At 42.0% G+C, this 15,329-nt stretch overlaps 1 protein-coding gene across 4 annotated transcripts in view; it reads right to left on the bottom strand.

The window, feature by feature from the left end:
- GLRA2 (glycine receptor alpha 2) overlaps positions 1-15,329 on the bottom strand; it is a 212,640-nt gene that overhangs the window by 25,662 nt on the left and 171,649 nt on the right. The gene's annotated exons all lie outside the window — the stretch shown is intronic.

Below are 15,329 nucleotides of genomic sequence, written 5' to 3'. Positions count from 1 at the left end.
GAACCTGAGAATCGCAAATGAACACAGAGACACTCTGCCACCGCCACTTCTGCCAATCCCACATCAGTCAGAAGTCAGCATGCCGGATGGTTAGGAAGACAAGAGTGACCTACACTTAAAATTGCTCAGATGGCATGATGGGGAAGAACGTTTGCCTTGCATGCGGCTGTCCGGGGTTGATCCCCAGCATCCTATATGGTCCTCTGAGCACTGCCAGGAGTAATTCCTGATTGCAGAACCAAAAGTAATTCCTGAACATTGGTCGGTATGACTCAAAAAGCTAAAAAAAAAGTTTATAAAATAGCATGACTTCCGATACTTTATGCTAGCTAACTTTCCACTTCGATTCCAGTTTCTCCAAGTAGAAACCTGCAACTCATTTAAATTTTTTTCTTGTACCTAGTATCTACCTAGTAGACAACATGACAAAATCTTCAGCTGGACAAATGAGTAGATAGTCTGTGCTGTTTAAAAGATGTCTAGGGCCAGAGTGATAGAGGTGTAGTCCAAAACACAAAGAAAAGAAAATGTGTCATTTGTGTTGTGTTCTAGAGAAGCATTTCTCATGCTTCTATATGTTTATGAATGCCCAGGGCATTTGATTCTAATATAAATTCTGATTGACAGATGGGATGGGGGATGAGAGTCTTTGCATGGGGATTGGAATAATGACCCTAAACTTTCTTTTCCTCTCAAAAGCTTTATTTCGTCTTCTGGGTGCATTCTTAACCTAGGTGCTATTGCCACTTGGAGCTGATGATTCTTTGCCATGAGCTGTGTATGTGGGAAAGTTAACAGCATCCTCAACCTCTAAGCAGTCACTGCCAGTCACACCTACCATTTCCCAGGCCTCAAGTGGTGAAAACCCAAAACACCTCCAAACATTGCTATGTCCCTAAACAAGGCACAAAATGTCCATCCTTCTATGTCTGTCCCTCTCTTTCTGACTCATTTCACTTAGCATGAAACTCCCCCTGTATTTCCATTTATAAGCAAATTTCATGACTTCATCTCTCCTAGCAGCTGCATAGTATTCCATTGTGTACATGTACCAAAGTTTCTTTAACCAGTTATCTGTTTTTGGACAATCAGGTTGTTTCCAGATTTTGGCTATTGTGAACAGTGCTGCAATGAATATATAGGTATAGATGTCATTTCTACTGTGCTTTTTTTGCATCCTCGGGATATATTCCCAGAAGTGCTATTGCAGGATCATATGGAAGCTTAATTTCTAGTTTTTGAAGGACTGTCCATATTGTTTTCCAGGAAGGCTGGACCAGTCGGCATTCCCACCAACAGTGAAGGAGCGTCCCTTTTTCCCCACATCCACACCAGCACTGGTTGCTTTTGTTCTTTTGAATGTGTGCCAGTCTCTGTGGAGTGACATGATATCTCATTGTTTTTATTTGCATCTTCCTGATGACAAGTGATGTGGAGCACTTTTTCATGTGCCTTTTGGCCACTTGTATTTCTTTTTTGAGTATAGAATAAGATCACATGAGGCTGACACCCAAGGACAGCAGATACAAGGGACAGGAGCATTGCCCCATAGCTGGCAGCCTGCTTCATGTAGCAGAGGGGAGAAGGCAGATGGAATAGAGAAGAGATCACTAAGAAAATGATGGCTGGAGGAATCAGTTGGGATGGAGATGTGTGCCGAAAGTAGATAATGGACCAAACATGATGACCTCTCAGAGTCTGTGTTTCAAGCCATAATGCCCCAAAATAGAGAGAGAATATGGGGAATATTGTCTGCCATGGAGGCAGGGGGAGGGTGGGAAGGGGGGGACATACAGGGGATATTGGTGGTGGGGAATGTGCACTGGTGGAGGGATGGGTGTTTGATCATTGTGTGATCGTTACCCAAACATGAAAGCTTGTAACTATCTCACGGTGATTAAATAATTTTTTTTAAAAAAGGTCCATCCTTAAGACCCACCCCCTAATCACAGAATAGGTTTCTGTGTTACTGACTGTGTTTCATCTTGAATATTTCAGAGAAGCTCTCCAGGTACATCTGATAGAAACAAGAGGCACATTAGAAAGGTTGGTTGAGACCATTTTGTGGGGAGCTTTGAATGCCACCCTAGAGTGTAGCTCTCTTTACCTAATTATTTCATTTCTTCTTCATTTATTTGCCATAACAAGCTAACAATCCAAGATGGAACCAAGTTTACAAACACTAATTCCTCCTTGGAAATAGCTCCTTCTCGTTGCTTTTATAGTTGCAATTCCACTTTGCTTATTTTCTAAAAATACTTTTTTAAATTTAGGTACTGTAATTTACAGTTGTGTCCATACTAGATTTTCAGGGATACAATGTTCCAATATGAATCCCACCATCGGTGTCAACTTCCTTCCACCAGAGTTCCCAGTTTCCCTTCCTCCCACCTAGACTGAGACCTTAACATTTTAAAGGTTAGTTAATGGTCCTTAATATTCCCTATCCTGCATTGGAAAGTTTATCACTTAATTCCTTTTTTCTTGTTAATCTTTAATGCTACATAAAACCTGTCTTCAACAGTTTTTTTTTGTAGCCTCTCTAGTTCAAAACTCTGTACAAAGCAAGCTTTAAAAGCTTTTAAAATTTGAACATAAAGAACATAAAGAGTGGAAGCTAAGAAATGAGGGCTATTTCCTAATACCCACTTCTGCCAAGGGCCAGGATGATTTCTTTTCTAAGTAGTTATTTGTACTCACTTCTGATCATTCACCCATTGAATGGGAAGTAAATCCAGCTTCACTTAGCTATTTTGTCTCCAAATGAGCTTGTTAGGAACAAGAAAAACACTGATAGAAGACAAATGAATACTGTGATTAGTCGAACCCCACATCTCTTTAGTTTCATGTCAGGGAAGCACCAAACTTTGCTCTGATTTCTGTATTGAAGCCCACTTAGGTTGAATTAAGTATGTTTCGAGTCCTCATGAAAAATTCTACAGCCATTGATGAGCTAGACAGTGAAAGAAGAATGAGGCCAGATTCTATCAACCTTTCTGAGGAAGTACAGGCTTAAACTCAGGGGCATAAAAAATGAGAATTGTGTTATAAAACCCATAAATAAAGTTTAGAAAACCCAGTGTTATAAGAAAATTTTACAGTGCCAGCTTGAATGTGCATTGGATGATATGTAATTGTCATTTATTTGAGTAAACCATTATTCTGCCACTAGGAAGACCCCTTACTGTGCCTCCTGGGTGCTTGGCCCTTGCTTTGGTCCATGACGTATTTGCTATTATAGGCAGAGGTTAAGGCTCCATAAGACTAGGGTAAGGTAAACAACAAGATATGGAGAGACGGTCCTGGGTATTTCAAGTGAGACGGAAATAATCACAGTGGAGAACTTTCCTCAACCCTGCTCCTGCGGCTAGGAAGGGAAGGTTGGTTAGGGAGAGGCAAACTAATGGCTTGGGAGACAGAGAAAGCTGTAAGGAAGAAGGAGGGTCTCTAGCAGTCCGAAAGGGCAGAAAATCACATGCACTCCTTGCACACATTACACAAATGAGACAGAGGCGGCCACTCTATTCCATTTCTTTCTTCACTGCAGTAAGCTCCAATGCTTGCAGGCACCAAATTCAAAGTTCCCGATCAGTTATTTTAAAAGAAGCACATGTTTAGTTCAGTACAGCCTGCCTTCTGTGTATGTGTCCTGGAACTCTGTCCCGGGTCTGCTGGCCTGTGAGAAGACCAGAAGAGGTTTGGGTTTGGAGCTGCCCTTTGGAACTCTCTGATATAGGTAGAGTGTCCCTTGCGTGTTGCTGAATGGCATTACCAAGCCAGGTCTCCTCTCCCCGGGGAGTCCCTCTTCCTCTTCCCTCTAGATGGTAGCCTCTGATTGTGATATGCTTTGGTTTTGGTTTAGGTTTGGGGGATCGCACCGGGTGGTACTCAAGGATCACTCCTTGGCAGCCTTGGGGGACCGTATGCAGTGCCAGAGTCAAACTGGAGTGGGCCGCGTGCAAGACTTAAGCCCTACAGGATCTCTCAGGTCCAGGTGTCTCAATATTTTTTGTTCAGTGAGGTCCATATTGATTTGGGGGGCTTGAGCATTGCAGATAACGTATTTGTCTTGTTTTAGGCTGCTAAGTCTATGGTGGTCTATTACAGCAGCAAAAGAAGAAATTTGTTACTGCAAAAACATCCATGCCATGATGCCATTGCTTTGTTATATATACACTTTTTCATAACCAGCATCACTAAGGTCATAGTATGCATCACAGATTTGGAAAATGACACCATCAAAAATTCTAGAGTCAAACATATATTCATAATCCATGCCTCGAGGGAGACGTTTTCAGGGAAGTGTAGACTGATTATACAGTTAAAAGTATATTGATATGGCGATGTGGAAGTTGCATTTTCAGGATTAGTCTCATTCTAAGCTATCCTGTAGTTTCCAATTTCATTGTAATGATAGCATTCCAGCAGCAAAAAGAGATTTGGTGACTTCTATTCCATTAACAATTGAAATATTTTTCTTAAAGTACCCATGATGCCGTGTCTCCAACTCTTTGCTGGACCCTCCTCTAGTTGGTGACTTAAGAAGCACCAGGTTGTTTATGCCTCTGAGCTCTTGCATAACTGTTCCCTCCACCTGAACTTCTTCATCTGTCAAATTCCTACCTAGATGAAGGGTTTATTTCTGAGACTGCTAGGTGGAGCAGATGCTCCAGATGTTACACAGAAACCTATCAATCACACAGTCTACAGTGTTCCATATTGAAAGGAATCATCTGTGCATCTGTGTTCTCTCAAACAGAACTCAGTGGAGACTGGATGATACAACTTTCTCTTATTTTAGCATTGAATTCCCCTTTTAGAGAGTTTGTACAGCAAAAGTCTTAAGAGTTTATGCAAGAGTTGAATTTCAGGGTAGCGCGTTTGCCTTGCACGTGGCCGACCTGAGTTTGATCCCTGGCATCCTCTATGGTCCCCCAAGCACTGCCAGGAGTAATTCCTGAGTGCAGAGGCAGGAGTAAGCCCTGAGCATCGCTGGGTGTGACCAAAAAAAGCAAAAAAATAAGAGTTGAGTTTCAGCTTGGTTAGATAATGATAGAAACAGAAAGAGTCGTTCATGTGAAAGACCTAGTGAAATTTTTCTTAATGCAGATCCGTAACTGGGAGAACACTGTATTTTCTTACACTTTCACTTATGTAGAAAATGTTCTCCCTTCATTCTTTCTTCTCTTCACAGTCGTCTCCATTTCTCTCCCCACAATGGCCCACCACATGTCACACTATTTTCCATTTTATCTTGGGGGAAAGAGGATTGGGCCATCCCTGATGGTACTGGAGGTTGCCCCCAGGGGTGCTGAGGGAGGCATGTAGTGCTGGGAATCAGACAGGTGTTTACACAAGCTAGGAAAGTGCTTTAAGGCTTATACATTCTATCCAGCCCAAGTCACAGTTTTTTTCTTATCTATTCATTTTGTCTGACAAAAACCCTCCCCATCCACAGGCATGTCTTTGCAGAAATAAACATTGCCGAGCTCAGAGGGCTCTGCTGCTTGGCTTAACGCTGTGCTGTTGTCAGATTGCAAATCTTAAGTTTTGTAACAGGTGGCTGCATTTTCATTTCAGTAGGTCCTGCCTGGGTCAATGCTGATACCCGCCGTTTTTATCTTGGTCCCGGCTGTGGAGACTCTCTGGGGAAACTCACCCAATCTGGCATTCTGATGCTCCTGACAGATCTCATTTCCTCCACCTCTCCCGATCCCCACAACCATTAGGAAAGCTTCTATCGATTCCTCATCAGGTTTCCCAGTTCACCAATTATCTCAAACTTTTCTTCACTTTTCGCAAACTTCCTCCTCTTTCACCAATCCATTCATTCTTGGATTTTTTTTTCTCCTGTCACATAAAATCATTTGACTCCACCATATCCATATTCCTACAATAACCCGTCCTCACACTCCAGTTACTATAGAAGAATTCCTTCTGGACGGGGCTAGGGTTATGTAAGCATGCTTTCCTAGCTTTGCAGGAAACTCCTGAGAGTAAAATTACTCTGGCAACAATTCTCTCATCAATCGTTAAATGCTGGTGCATGGTTGGAAGCCTGCCTCAATTGCTGAGTCGGGGGGGGGGGTGGAGGGACAGCTGGGATAGAGAAGGAACCACTATGACAATGATGATTGGAATGGATCGCTCTGGATGGGAGATGTGGACTAAGAGTGGGTAAAGCACCAAACATGAAGGACTTTCAGTATCTGTATTGCAAATCATAATTCCCTAAAGGCGAGAGAGGAGGAGGAGGGGGAGAAGGAGGAGAGAGAAAGACAGAGAGAGACAGAGAGAGACAGAGAGAAAGTGCCTGCCATAGAGACAGGCAGTGAGATGGGGGGGCGGAGGAAGGGAGGGATACTAGGGACATTGATGGTGGGAAATACATACACTGGTGGAGGAATGGGTGTTAGAACATTGTATGACTGAAACCTGATCATAAAAGCTTTGTAAGTATGTATTTCGTGGTGATTCAATAAAAAAAGAAAAAGTTAAATGCTCATATCTCTCATTAGAAACAAAAGCATGGTCTCTCCACTCGTCTCCTCCCCTCCCCTTCCTGCCCTTTCACCCACTCCCTTCACCTCCCTTTCATCTCCTCCTTTATCCTCCCTGATTCTCCCTTCTCCCTTCCCCTCCACACCTTCTCTTCTCTCTTCCCCTCTTTTCTCTCCACTCCCCTCTCAGCCTATGAAGTCCCTTCCCTCCCCTCCCTTCTCTTCTCCTCCCCTCTCCTTCACCTCATTCATTGGCTGAATTCAATGCCATGTCTTCTTAACAACCCCTTCAGGACTCCCTGTCTTCTTGCATCTACTACCTTCTCTCTGCAGAGCTTGCTGTGGCTAAGGTTATCAGCATCCTGAACTTTCTAGAAACCATGGCTCCTTCGACTTACTTGAATTCTGTATCTTGAGACACCTAGCTTTCTTTCTGGATATCTTCTGAGTATTCATCCAGATTTCCTGTGACTTCATTGAATGTCCTTTGTCTCCATATGTGCTTTTCCCAATACCTGTCCGTGATATGTCATATGTCCTATGTCACGGACATATTGCAGACAGGTATTGGTGCTCACAGGTCTTTGTCTTCAGCCGCCTGCCTTGCCAGAGCCTGCCCCTTTTTCTTCTTCTTTACATTCTTCCCAAGTAATCGCAATATACACAAACTTTCATCTTCATCCGTTTTCTGATGGTTTCTCAACATTTTCAGTCCTCTCCCCTGAGCTCTAGACTACCCCCATGAACTTTGTCTACTGCCCATGCCTCACATTTTGCTTTCCCCCCATATTGACAGTTATATCTGGACCCCACCCCCAAAGTTTATCATTTTAAAACATCACGAGCCTCCTCTTGGCAAAATCACACTCCCACAAGTCATTTTAGCCTTCTTCAATCAATTTTCAGTCAATACATCAATTATTGGTTTTACATTAATTTTAGAAACCACTTCATTTCTTGCCTCCTCTCAGGCCTTCCTCTTGGTTTTGATTCCATCAAGAATCTTCTGCTGCTCACTCTGCTCTCTTTGGAGCACTCTTTATAGTGCCCACTGGGATGGACAGTTTTTCATAATGAAACTTTACCCTTGTTATCCACTATTGAAAAACAATTGTTCCACCACTGCTGTGAGGAGGAGGGCCAGCTTTTCTATCTATGCGGAGTGCAGAATTTCCTTGCTCAGTCTATGCTCAGCTCATGCTCCTATTTTGTTACTCATCTTTTAACTCACTCCTCACCTTCATTGTTTATTTTTGTTTTCCAGAGACCAGAATTTGAATGTAAATAGTCTAAGGAGCTAATCTCAGGAAGCATCAGTGAGTGCAGAGAAGTGAGGCAGGGCAAAGCTTGATGTCAACTCAAGATGTAACCAGTTAATCTGAGCAACTGGGGCTTCATCTCATTGGGAATTCCCTGGGAACTGGTTTAGAACCTGCCTCAAAGCAACAAGGAAATGAGGATACTGATGATACTGATTTCCCATTTCCCAAGTATTATTACAGACAGATATTCCTTAGCAGTTTCAGATTACCCTGAATACATTTATTTTATTTTATTTTATTTTATTTTATTTTAGGTTTTGGGCAACACCAGGTGGTGCTCAGATTCAGGAGACTGTGCTCAAGGATCATCCCTGGCAGAACTCGGGGGATCATATAGGGTACGGGGGATTGAACCTTGGTCAGTCACACACAAGGGAAGTGCCCTACTTGCTGTATGATTGCTCCAGACTCAATTTTCTTGTACGATAGAAAACTTCACTTCACTTACCATTTTCTAGAAAAATAATGTAATGAGAAGCTAGGAATACAGATGGACTCTCCACTGTGTCTACTTCTAAGCCCTTCCCGTGTGTTCTTCTACTCCTTCTATGCCTTTATCCTAGGACATTTTATAAACACACAGGAAACAGGCTCATGCATAAATCTCTCTTGACACGAGTAGCAGGGCAATACATCTACACTGCATGCATAAATGAATGGATCAAATGAAATAGTCTGAAGAGATTGACTGTGTGGGAAAGAGGGAAATATGAAGAGAAGAAAATCGGGGGCCCCCTCCTCCCTCCCCCCACCATCCCCTCACTCCCAGCCAAACTATGATCTGGAGGAAAAGTAGGTAGCAAAGAAAATGGAGATGATAAGAAATAGCCCGAGGGGGGGCTGAAGCGATAGCACAGCAGATAGGGCATTTGCCTTGCACATGGCCCACTCTCGTTTGATTCCCAGCATCCCATAGTGTGGAGAGCCTCCATGGAACCGTGCTCCGTGAACACCTGTTTCTTGTTGGTTACACCGTGCTTCGTGAACAACACCTGATGGGGAATCAGGATGTCTTGTCACGCTCACAAGTTATGGCTAGTTTATCAGCTGCAGACACTTGAGGGCAAACAGGCAGGGAGAAGTATATAAGGGGGGAAGTGACCTAGCTAGTCGGTTCTTCCTCATGCGTCCCCCTTTCCTCCTTCCTCCTCGTCCCCGTTCCTGATTTCTTCTCTCACGCATGAGAAAGTTCCTGAATAAATCGCAGCCAAAAGGATCTCCGAGTTGCGTGTTTCTTCGCTGGACGAAGCGGCGCGCGACACCATAGGGTCCCCTGAGCACTGCCAGGAGTAATTTCTGAATGCATGAGCCAAAAGTAACCCCTGTGCAACACCAGGTACAATCCAAAAAGCAAAAAAAATAAAAATAAAAATAAAGAAATAGCCTGAGATGAATAGGTTGGAGGGAAACAGTGAAAACACTAGGTTTTAATTTGTTTGGAGGCTTCTGCAACTAGTCTTGTATTTTGCAAAAGAAAAATTCCAGATCGTAAGCTCTAAAGTCTGCTGTAATACCAAGTACAATGGAACCAGTTTCAGAAGAAAAAAATTTTAACATATGTCAGGTTCATGTCCCTGACAAACTACTCTACCCAAGTGGTACAAGGGAATTACCAAGTACCATGACATTTATTCTTGCTGGCTTCTACAATTAATTCCAAATTCCTAACCACACTGTTTTGTTAAGGCTTCATCTAAACCACCCAATCTTTAAGACAAAAAACAAACATCACCTTGCCTTCCCCAGGAATCAGTTACAACCTCTTCAACATCCTGCTTGCTAAGGAAACAGTTGTTACTTTAATTAGTTAACTATGAAATCCTGTTTAAACACCTCATGTTGGAACGTGGCAGACTGTGGATAAATGCAAAATGACAAAAGAGAACATGCAGTTCTACTGTATTCTTCTCGAAAAGGAAAAAAAAAAGAGTGGCACTTATGGAATTTCCTTTCCAAGAACAAAAATAAGAGACCTTGTAGGTTATTTCCAGTGGGGCGGAAAAGTCTTTCTAAACTACCCTATTGTCTGTTCCTCTTTCAGTGACTAGTTCCCCTCCCCCTCTGGAAACCGGAGGGCTTATGTCCTTAATATTACCTTGGACACATCTGTCGCCAGGTCTGAAGTCATTCTAGCATTGCACTTTATGAAAACCGTTGTCGGTGCCTGCGGGATCCCCACTGTTCAGCATGGTCCCTGGGTGGGCAGTATCAGCGACTCTTGGCAAACACCTACAAAAAAACCCCCGGCTCAGCCTGGATCTAATGGGAATCTGGACGGCTGGAGATGCAGGAATCTAAGTGCTTGAGAGATGCTGTCTGGAGAAAGCTGGTCAATAGGCCAGCCCCAGCCCCCACACTGTTTGTCAAGGTCTGTAAGTACATGAGCGGGTAGTTACTGGAGTCTTCAGTGAATTATTATTACAGTCTTAGGAACAAGCCCAATTAAGAGGCTCCACTTCTAGGACGTATACAATTGTTATCTTGCTTGGATACTTTTTTTCAGTATCCTTCCTATTCTTCAGTATCCTTCCTTTTCTCTTCAGTATGAAATGTCACTGTGTGGGCCTACAGAAACACACACTTAGGTGTAATCGTGAAATATAAACTTCCTTCTGACTTTTCACACAACTAAAGCATTCCCTAAATAAGTGTGATACTTAATCGTTTTCCTACCCACAAATCAATATCTCTATCTCCCTGAACTAATCCAGACTAGACCTAACACTTCACAGATGTGGGCCCATCCTTGTTCACTCAAGGAGCTTCGTGTAGCTCTGGTGAGTTCTTTTCTCAGGACATGCGGTGTGTGTGTTTGGGGGGCGGGGATCAACATAATTTCCCTTTTAATGAGTGGAACCAATCAGATTGCGTTTTCCTTCATTCTCAGTTGAGTGCATTTGGAAAAAGTCACCCAATTTGTCAAAGACAGACTGCTGAGTAGGATTTGCTGTTTTCCCTAGACAGGGGAAAGACAAGTGATCACCACCCAAGGGACCCCACCTGTCTATGAATTATACAGGAATTGACTTAGAGTGCAGGACAGAAAGAGGTTTCCTGACTTGGGGGGGGACACCCATTTGTGAAGGAGACATGATTTTCATGCAATACACAGAAAATTGATAGCACAGCAGGTAGGGCGTTTGCCTTGCACGTGGCTGACCTGGGTTCGATTCTTCCCTCCTTCTCGGAGAGCCTGGCAAGCTACCAAGAGTATCCCGCCCACATAGCAGAGCCTGGCAAGATCCCCGTGGCGTATTCGATATGCCAAAAACAGTAACAAGTCTTACAAAGGAGATGTTACTGGTGACCGCTCGAACAAATCGATGAGCAACGGGATGACAGTGACAGTGATTGTAAACTGGGCAGAAACCTGGTCTGTACTCACTAGATGCTGGTAACTTCCCTCTTCTCCCTGTAACAAACCTATTCCAGACACTGCTAAGTGAGTGTTGGAGGTAGGAGGGCAAAACCCTGGTTCAGAAATACTGCTTTAAAGTGATGGGGAAGAAAGGAAAAAGTTGAGAGCCTGAGAGCCTGAGAGTTGACCCCCTGCTAGACTCAGCTGGTTCCTCATTTGTTTGGTTGGTTGAGCTTAGCGTGGTGACATCCACATTTAACAGTCTTATTTTAGTTTATATTCAAATTTGGAGTTGGGAGGAGTGACAGCTTACCCTTTGTATTTAAGGTGTAGTTTAGTAACTCTGTTTCTGGGCAGTGAAATGAAAGAATTTAGCCTCTCTAATTCTTCCCTCTTTCCTCCTGTTTAGCCACTGTAAAGCAAGAACTCACCATTTTATTCCTATGATTATTTTAAAAATAGCTGTACAAGGGCCACATCTTGCTGTGCAATCTTGTTTACTTTGAGAGAGAAAGACTGGCATGAAAATGGGGGATGGGAATGCAAGCAGCTATTGAGCTATTGCAGCTATTTACAGATATTTAATTTGATCTGTATAGGTTCATTGATAAATTGAACAAAAGTCTTATGATCCAGGGTCTGCTACTAACTAGGGGTGGGGAAAGTGAATACTATACGGAGAACTTTCTAGACCTATCTGGCTTATTTTATGAACTACAACTGTGGGAGTTCATTTTCATCTCATCACACCGAGTTGAATACTGTTATAGACTATGTATAAAGAAATGAGTAGAGAGATCTATTGGGGGACCAGTATTTTGGGCCACATTGAGTGATGTGTACTCAGGGGACATAGGTGGTGCTGAAAATTGAACTGGGGTTGGCTATATGCAACGTAAGCACCTTTACCCTTTTATTTTCTCCCTGGCCCAGAAAGTTCTTTGTCCTTCCTTATTTGTTTTTCTTTTAGTTTGCTTTTGGTCACACCTGGCTGTGGACTATATGGGGTGCTGGAGATTAAACCCGGTTGGTTGCGTGCAAGGCAAGCACCTTCCCCACTGTACTCTTGACCTCTCCTCTCAAAGAGAGGTAACTTGATAGCTCCTTGTATTGATAGAAAACATTATTTGGGAAATTCACATACATTAGTAAGGTGAAAATTAGCCAATACTTGAAGAAACTCCTTAAAAGCACTTTTGTAATTTAATGCTCCATTAAAAAGAATCAGAAAGCAGATACATATGGATTATTGTCACCTTTCTATGCCACATGCCAATCATGCCTAGCCTCCTTTTCAAACTTTGTGACTCATTCTTCAACATGCTCCCTAGTAAGCCTGAAAAAAAATATGACGAGAGTACTGAGGACCTAGAAGCTACAATCTCGAATGTTCCAGGACTCTCAGCTCCGATTTGAGAAGATTTGTCAGCTTGCCATGGTTGCTTAAGTGTTTAAAGAAATGGCTCCCGAAAGAGATTGGGGAGATTTTTTAATCTCCAAAGAAGAGGAGTGCCTATCTGACAGAGAAGACTCCTAAAATTCCTGGGTTTAAATAAGATACTCCTAGTGACTGTTTGGCACAGGTTCTTATCGTCTGACCCTCATCAGTAGAACATGGTGCCCATTGGAAAGGGAAGACCTAAAGCTATTGGAAATCCTGAGGAGGATAAAGTATAGGGTTTCTGGATCTATCATTGCAAGGACAAGACAACTGTTTCTAAGCCATTCCCCCATGAGGGGCATTACTTTGAATTTAAGGCTAGTGCCTGGGTAAAAACAAAGTAGTTCAATGTCCTTGTACATCCATTTCCCTCTAGTAGCTTGAGAGGAAGATGGTTGGTAGAGAACAGGGTTCAGGTGTTTCTGGGGAAAGTATTCTAAATGTCTCTCAAGTACCATTTTAGTTTTATATTGCTCAGTAAACATGCACAACAAATGGCTACAACATGACATGTTATGATAAAGAAGAAATTAGGTACTATGGATACATAAAAGCATGGGATCATTTCAGTTTGTAAAATAAGAAAACTATCTTTAGAGAAATTTATAGTTTTAGCTAAGGAGTATTTTGTATTTAACTGCAAACACAAAAGTTCATAAGTTTGTAACTGTACATCACAGTGATTCTCTAATAAAAAATTGTAAAAATCTATTAGAGGAGGGATGAAAAGGAAAAAAATCACATAGGAGGGCTGATTTTTTTCCTCCCAGATACCGTTATTTGAGGCATTTTCATTAGGGCCTCACATTCTCATCCTATATCCTATTATCAAATCTTCTATTTTCTTCCTGGGAGATTGAAGAATAAGAAGTAATGTCATTCCTTGAGAAAGGTAGCTTAGCATTACATGGCCTAAAAGCCATAATCATATTCTCAAGCAGCCAGATTTCTGTTTGATCACAGCCCATCCGGAAGTCAAAGTGATGTAGAATACTGGATACGTCTGAAATTCAACTCAAGGCCAGAGGTCAGGTATAGGGTATCCCAATGTGGGGTCGGGTGGGAAGTGGGGTAGGGAAGTGGGAAAGAGACCAGGTGAGGCTTTGCTTTTTTTGGGGGGGAAGCCATTTTAATCAGCTCATGGAGTGAATACTTCTCATTGGAGTGGAAGGGAAAATGTAAAATAGAACTTTGTCACCTAGACCTGGGCATCACCTTCTAATGGCCTGGGGTTAGACTGCATCTCAGGGATTGGCAAGTTATATCAGAAAAGATCTGGCCTTGATTATTTCTGAGGAACTGTTTAGATAAAATTGACAGGATCTGTTCTCTGAGATGTAGAATAGATCGTGAAAGCAGGTATGTTGAGTTGCAAATTGAAAGTGAACCCATTTCATAACCTCGTTGTTGAACAAATATCAGGCACTTTTCTCATGGGTATAAATGTACTCTCTGCTGCTCTCTCAGTAAAGAGCTTCCTTAACCCAATCTTAATGGCCTTGTCAGCTAGGGAAATGATCTGCTCTTGGTTTTGCTCCCACCTTCTAAAGAATCAACTAATATTGTGTGGTAGAAGTGGTTTTCCCAGGGGGAAATTAAAAAAAAAAGTTTACGATTTTTGCATTGGAAATATTGCACATTTTTAAGTGGTGATCTTTTGCTTCAAAAACAAAACTTCAGCCCACAGCCAATTATGGTATGTGAAAATTAATTCAGTTATTCGTGACAATACAATGTTTAAGCATAGTGAGTGCAAAACTCTCCATGGTTAACAAAATATCATGTTTCTAAGTAAAAAGAAAACTGGACCTGGTACTTTGGTGGCTCTCTTGCTTCACTTCAATCCCCTCCCTGGTGGCTGACATTAAAGGACCAGGACAGAACATATTAGAGTGTGTTAGAGGTGTTCTGTGTGTTTTGGACTAGATGGCAATGTGAGGTGCTAGACACAAATTCTGGACAACAGGTGTTACAGAGTCTGGAGTCGGGCTGCCTGCCTATGTAATTTTGTTTTTTTTTAGTTTGTTCCTCTGTAATATAGTGATAAAACTACTTTCTTCATTATTGGTGGAAAACACTCAATTATTGAAAGACAATTTCAACAGTGGAAAGTCACACTAAGACAATAGTTATGTTACATCAACTATTCCAAAATAATGCATTATAAATCATTAAAACATTAAAAGCATTGAAAAAACACTAAAAACATTTTAAAAAGCTAAAAATTTGTATGACACCCAAAAAAGTATCTCAATCCTAACTTTCAAATGCTCAACCTCTGTTTTATATTCACTAAACCCATGACTCTCCATGTTTTTCACTGACCCCGTCAAAGTGGTAAACTAGTTGCTTCACGGATTTTCTATGCTTTATGATGGACCAAGATTGGTATCCCAAGTGGCCAGTAGGACAGTAGTGTTCTATTACTGACACAGATCCAACGAAAGAATAATTTAGCCACAAACTTTTATGTCTGAGCACAGTTCATAGTGCAGTTCATTTCATCAGCAAGCTCCCTTCAAAGTCTCCGGAAACAGTGTTAGTTACGGTATTATATCTGAAAAGGGTGTAGAAAAGAGGTCTAGGGTAATGATAGTTGTTTTTCCTTATTTCACCACATGTTAAACTGAGAACTTTTGTATGGTACATGTTTATCATCACCACAGATGATCACACCATGAGAGAAACCTGATGAACAAAATGGAGGT

Source organism: Sorex araneus, chromosome X, assembly GCF_027595985.1.
Source record: "Sorex araneus isolate mSorAra2 chromosome X, mSorAra2.pri, whole genome shotgun sequence".
NCBI classification, from domain to species: Eukaryota; Metazoa; Chordata; class Mammalia; order Eulipotyphla; family Soricidae; genus Sorex; species Sorex araneus.
Note: the sequence above shows the minus strand (reverse complement) of the source record. Positions and strands in the feature narration are given on the sequence as shown.